Source organism: Pantherophis guttatus, chromosome 6 (genome assembly GCF_059756535.1).
Source record: "Pantherophis guttatus breed Tessera chromosome 6, ASM5975653v1, whole genome shotgun sequence".
In the NCBI taxonomy this organism is placed as follows: Eukaryota; Metazoa; Chordata; class Lepidosauria; order Squamata; family Colubridae; genus Pantherophis; species Pantherophis guttatus.
The window spans coordinates 59,950,158-59,956,639 of NC_142068.1; the positions used below are offsets into that span (position 1 = coordinate 59,950,158).

Here is a 6,482-nt window from a genome sequence, read left to right on the forward strand (position 1 = left end):
GTCCTTGACCTTTTTAGATCTTAACTCCGCTCCTAACCAATCAGTTTGTGCCAGTTTTTTTTTAAAAAAGTACTGTACCTTGGGTGACAATATTCGATAGGCTAGCAGGGTCTCCTCCCGTTTGGAACCACTGGCACTTTTCCCTGCTGTAAAGTAATCACTAGCTCGAGTTGCTTTGCGGGGTGGGGAATGGCTTTCCTTTCTGAAATTAGAAAGGAATCTGGAAAGGGAAGAACTGAAGGACTAGAGGTGGCATGATAGCAGTGTTACAATATTTAAGGGGCTGCCACAAAGGAGGGGGGGTTAACTTATTCTCCAAAGCAAGACAAGAGGCAATGGTTGGAAATTAATCAAGGATAGAACCAATCTAGAAATAAAGAGAAATTTCCTGACAGTTCCAACAGTTAATCAGTGGAACCACTTGCCACCAGAAGTTGTGGGTGCTCCAACACTGGAGGTGTTTAAGAAGAGATTGGACAACCCTTTGTCTGAAATGGTATAGGTCAGGGTTTCCTGCTTCAGCAAAAGGTCACAGACCTCTAAGGTCCCTTCCAACTCTGTTGTTCCAGAGTATGGAAATACTGCGTGAAGAAAGAGCTAAGCAATTCTTTCCTAATGTAGTCCCTCCAAAAGATGTGGATGTGCCCACAATCCATTCTGGCTTAAGAAAACTGCAACATTACCTAAAGGTTTAAGTGGGTCTTCCAGATCTGCGCTGTAAAACTCCAAAGTATCACTAGATGACAGCAGTGTTTGCCACTACTGTTTGCCATTGTCTAATGGTTATCCTGTTTTCTGTAGCACAGATTAATATTTTATTTATATTTGTATAGCTGCCCCTTTCGCAAGGCAGTAACTGGGTGGTGTACAACACTTCATTTTAAAAAAAAAAAATAACCTATTACTACTATTTGATTTTTATCCTACCCTTTTTATATATAATTCAAGGCAGCAAAAATAACTAAAACTCTTGCGTACTATTTTCCCCACGTCAACTCTGAAGTGGGTTGAATCAGATATTTATTTAGCTATTTATTTGATTTATATCCTGCTTTATATCCTTAATTGTAAGTGTACAATTAACGCAATTTGCAAAATGTTCCCATCTATTTTCTCCACAACAATGCTGTGAGATGGGCTGGTCTAAGAGATAGAGACTGGCCCAAAGACTGGTTTTTGTGCTTAAGGCAGGATCAGAACTCATCAGCTTGCATGATCCCATATTCCCTGTGTTGTCTTCCCTGAAAATGTTCTCTGGAGCAATTTTTATATATTATTCACCTGTAATAATATTGCAACATTTTGTTAAAGTCTGTGCATAAATTAATACAATTTGATGACACCCCGTTCTCTCTCTCTCAAAGGTATAAATTGAAGACATTAGGTAGGTATTAAGAAATGTAGAGGAAAAATTCTATTCACTTATTTATTCTTTATCTCATTTGTTTCCCAAATTCAACTCAACAGTTTCTCTGGTTATCAACCAGATGAAAACTGGCAGCAAGTTGTAATCCTAACAGATTGGAACACACACAGGTTGCACAGTTTTTTCCTTTACAAAATTGGTCATGTTTTGAAATTATTTGTAGTTTTTGTTGGAAACTACCGTAAAATTCCTGATTTCTATTTTGTTTCCTCTTTTTTGAATACACCAATGTTCTCTGTTGAATTAATACTAACAATGTCATTCCTATAAATATACTTTTTTATTTTATATGTATATGTTAAGGCAAAACAGATGCCTCTCGCAGTATGTAAACCATGCTTATATAAGTTACAGCAATATGGTTTATTCGCAAGTTTTGTAAAGTACTTAGCCTTAATATTTCATTTAGCGGTGATATAGATCTGGAAGATCAATTCATGTAATACCTAGAGGTTTTCATGAGAGACCCATTTGCACATAAAGACTTCTTTTATTTTCCTAGTTTTTCCTTGCAGCAGTTTCCTTAATGCATACTTTATGTTGCTCAATTGCACTGTATATTCCCTTCTATCTATATCTCTTCTTTAATTTTGTCCATTTTGTCCTTTTTGAGGTCCTGACCTTAACTGACTTCTTAGCATTTGCTTACTTAGTTTTTGCCAACCTGGCAATGTTTCATGGCTCAGAAATAAATTACAACACCAGAGACTTCGCTGATTAAATGTCCTCAGATCTCCCCACCACCATAAAAATATTTTTGGAAACATCTGTGAAAAATCTCAAGTAAATCTCCCCTTCAGGATAAAATAGATTGCAAATTACTTCCACTGAGTTTAATTGGATTTATTTCCAAGCAAGTACAAATATACAGTGCAAGCATAATCTAATCTTCCTTTCAAAAGGTATAGTTTCTACATCTGGTCCGATTCCTATAAATCTAAATAAATTTATGTAATCCTTATGATAGCTTCCCACTGTAAAGTACTGATACTTGACAGCATGTAGCAAACCTATAAATGTTCTAAAGGTAAAATATCACAGTATATCTTCTCACAAGGGATGAAGAGTGTCTTGGCTTCAGGAAAAGGCTGAGCTCAGATACTTACAGTAATCATAATAACCACATAAAGCTCAGCCACTGGAAGAGAAGAAAGCATGGCAATATGAAAGAAAGGTAGCAAGAAAAACCTTACTAGTTTTACTATTTTAAGTCTATATTACAGAGATTGGGTTTAGAAATAGTACTGCAATAGGATCAGGAAGCAAGCCTTTTCTTCTCCAGTGGAACAGAATCTCCCCAGAAATTAATTTGGCAGCCACCTTCCCCCATCCTGTGAGGATTGTGATTTGTGAAATAAAATAATGCCAATAAAGAAACAATATTTGTAGCTCAGGGTTGAAATGGGGCCGGGGGTCCCTTGTAGCTCTCTGAACTTGATTGTTTTCTTGCAGAGGATTCAATGCTGCAATGATGATGTTACCTAGTTGGGTAATGAATCCTCTTGCAAGAAAACAACCAAACTCAGAAAGCACCAAGGACCTCTTAAATAAACAATCTATTTTTAACTAATGATTTACAATATTGTATGCTTGTTTTTTATGTATGTATCATAAGAAGTCAGACTCAGATATGGCCAGTGTTTTTACTAGATGTCTAGTAAAAATAAAAATTATACTGCATGTGTCAGAATATAATTGGGAGTTTATATCATGACTTCAGATCATGACTTCAAACTATATAATTCGCACAAAGATGTCATACACATAACCCACAGATGCCCAGGGATACAACAATAAAAGAATATTATAAATAAAAAAACCAAACAAATCAATTTTAGAAATTTAGAAATTCAGGAATTATCTAAGAGGTATTCCTGATGTGTACATGGCATAACATATTGACTGCTGGGAAATGCAGTTTTCTGATCATAGAATCTCTACTTTAAAAATTGAGCCTAAATCTTACCATCAAAAAAGCAGTAATTAGCTGTGCCATTTAAGGAAAACATTCTCCACAAAAACATTTTTCTGAAATCTTGATATAATTACTTATGAAGAAATTTTAAATAGCACTGCCTTTTTGCAATTTAGGTTATAATCCTATGGCCATTATCTGATAATAAAACCACTGAATGCAGTGAAGCTTAATTCTGAGCGAACATATGGGGCATATTCAAAGAGACCAAAATAATTATGCACATATATTATTCTGATATATCCAAGAGCATGGAATGAGATCTCCAATATGCCTTCCTCTCCTCTAGTTGAAGGGACATATAGTGTTCTGTGTTCAAACCAAAAAGATGTCTCCCAGCCATCTCCAAGAGAAGTACTGGTAAGTGAAAATAGATCTACAGTATTTTTATTTGTTCTGCTGAAACTTATGTTCCATTGGGATATGCTATCTGGTCATAGTTTGTCTGATCTTTTAAAAAATTACAATTAAACTTTAAAGAGTAATATCTAAATAGGATAGTTTGAGGATTTTCCCCCTCCCCATTTCTTTATTCATGTCATGTAATATCATGTTTGAATTACCGATAAGTGAGCTCTTTGGAAATACAGTGTAAGATGTTTAAATTGATTCAAAATAAGAATATTGATACCCCTGAGTTCCTGTCCCATTGCTGTTGCTCAGGTAGCCCCTCTTAAATATCAAAAGGTGGAAGAAACCAGGTTCTTGGTGCATGAGAAAGTGCTTTGCTGAATATTATATGTGGGGATTAACTCTCACAAATACTAATTTGTGGGCCATAAGTATTTACCTTTGCTTAAGGGGAAAATGAGGGCACCTATGCTTGAATGATAGCACATTAATTCTCTATATTATTATTTAATAGTAAAGCATATGGGAACAGACTTATTTCAGTGTAAATCACATGGTCAGTTTTAAGAATATAATTAATAGGCTGGACTACTAGAGTATCATTAGATTTTGGAGAGGGAGACTCAATTCTTTCATTGTTCTGCTCTGTTCTTAATAAACATATCTATCTCCATGCCTTCCCATTGTTATTTTTATTGACAGAAAAAGTCTAATATTTTAGAAGATTCCAGGCTTGGTGTGTTCGGGAGCTGTGGGAGAAAATGAGATTATGCTTGAGCTGTTTTGAAGAAAGATCCTATATTTTTGTTTTAAAAAGTATTACATTGATTTTCCATCACAAATTAATATTAAATATGGGGAAGTAAGCAGCAGACTGTGTGTGCATGAGTAATTATGGGTATTGATTGGGGAAATTCAGGGTATTAGTACCATAAAAACAATTACTAGGTTGCAGAAATTTTGTCTGGATACTACAAACCATGTAGGAAAAAGACTCCTTGTATGTATGGCTGTCCTTAATAAGTTACAGCTCCTTTGTGGTAATAGTTACTGAAATAAAAGTACAAAAAAATAAATTTTAATCCATGCATCAGTTGCACAAGCCTACAAAGTATTGACCAGTATTTTTAACTCTGTCCTATCATGACCATTCAACTACATGTAAGTAAATTGACTTTTGAGTTAATGTTCAAACATTCTTGTACAAAAGCTGTCAAATAGTGTTCGTAACATAGCTCCATAGACATAATCACGCTGACATCAATAGGATGTTACTTTTGTAAATGGGACACAGAAACTACCCCTGGTATCTGAGGTCTAACTTTGGCTGGTTGTTAGCTATAAACTTAGTTTTGTTATCTTATCTCTTTATTTAAACATAGAACATATCTCCAAGTCTGGAACAGTTCCAAACAGAATACAATATACTGGATTCTACAAAGTAAAGCACAAATGTATGTGACATTAGAAACTCTGGATAGCATCCTTTGTATTATAAAAAATCACTCCAGCTCTGTTTCAGAGTCCCCTTATTCATTCCCATACTCATACGTGGGATGGGGCACTTAAACTCTGTGCTAAAATCTTCTCTGAAAACATCATCAAATAAGCCAAAAGTAGATGGTTAAGGAGATGGCTTCACTGCTATCTACAGCAAAACACCAGAAATCAATGGGGTTCATCTGTGAACTAACAATAGAACAGTTGACATTAAATGAGGACCTAGTCTCTTCATTAGAATCAATCCGATCCCTTAGTGGGAGAAGCAGCTAATTGTTCTCCATTTCTAGGAGTTTCAGGGTGCTGGGATTAAGTCCAGAAATGTTGTTTTTCAATAATGGGTCTGTTTGTCCACTGGAGGTTTATTTGTCTCCAACATTATATGCCTTCTGGAAAAAGTTGGGCAGAGCTTTTTCTGGAGGTCTTTGTGTTTTGTTTGAGTATTTAATAGTATTTGTTTTTATGTACTGTTATTGTGTTTGTTTATTTTTCTGAGCCAAGAGTCTTTGCAGTGGAATATAAATTTGATTAATAAATACATAAATACATCAAAGTCTTCCAAAGAAATAAGCTATTTTGCAAAAGCCAAATGCAGCGGCTCCTGTTCTAGTCCGTCAGGAAGTCATCGTCTCTTCCCGCAAGGATCTGCAGCTACCATAGAGACAGTTTGCATCTGGATTTGTAGAGATCAATCCAGAAGCAGTACAGAACAGTCAATGTAGAATAAACCTGAAGCAGTTGTAGAATCTTATAGCCAAAACCAGAAAGTTTAATTTCTAAAGTGTCATACACAATTATAAAAGTACGTTATCTCTTTTTCTATAAGCATTTTGTTCACCTAGGGAGGAGACATAATAGGCAAAAAAATAAAATATTCCTTGTTCATCAGAAAGCGTCATATTTTCTCTAACCATTATTGCACAAAAATAACTGCAATGAGCACATTCCACAACTATCACTGAAGTGGTAAGAGAACTTGTCTCCATTTCTGTTATTCGACACAACAATGCCAAATGTCGAAATATTCTTCATCTTGGCAGGGTTTTTAAAAAAAAAATCTAAGAAGATGAATCCTTCATGTGGTTATCCAACACTAAAGTTGGATTTCAAATAATAATAAAGGATTCTTTTCATAGCAGCTAGAATTTCTGTTTCCATTACTGTTCCTCCCCCCTACCTTATAAGCATGTGAGCTTTAGATACATACTGAACAAAAGGATGTAAATTAGG

At 35.2% G+C, this 6,482-nt stretch overlaps 1 long non-coding RNA gene across 3 annotated transcripts; it reads left to right on the top strand.

Moving 5' to 3' along the window:
* The first annotated feature begins 21 nt into the window (after positions 1-21).
* On the top strand, positions 22-4,624 carry LOC117676668 (uncharacterized). 3 transcript variants are annotated; one of them, XR_015728673.1, is made up of 4 exons: positions 22-249; positions 1,468-1,536; positions 3,691-3,761; positions 4,455-4,624. It is a non-coding gene; the product is annotated as an uncharacterized LOC117676668 (long non-coding RNA). The 3 variants fall into 3 exon arrangements; XR_004594458.3 differs by having other exon boundaries at positions 22-153; XR_015728674.1 differs by having other exon boundaries at positions 22-148.
* The last annotated feature ends 1,858 nt before the right edge of the window (positions 4,625-6,482 follow it).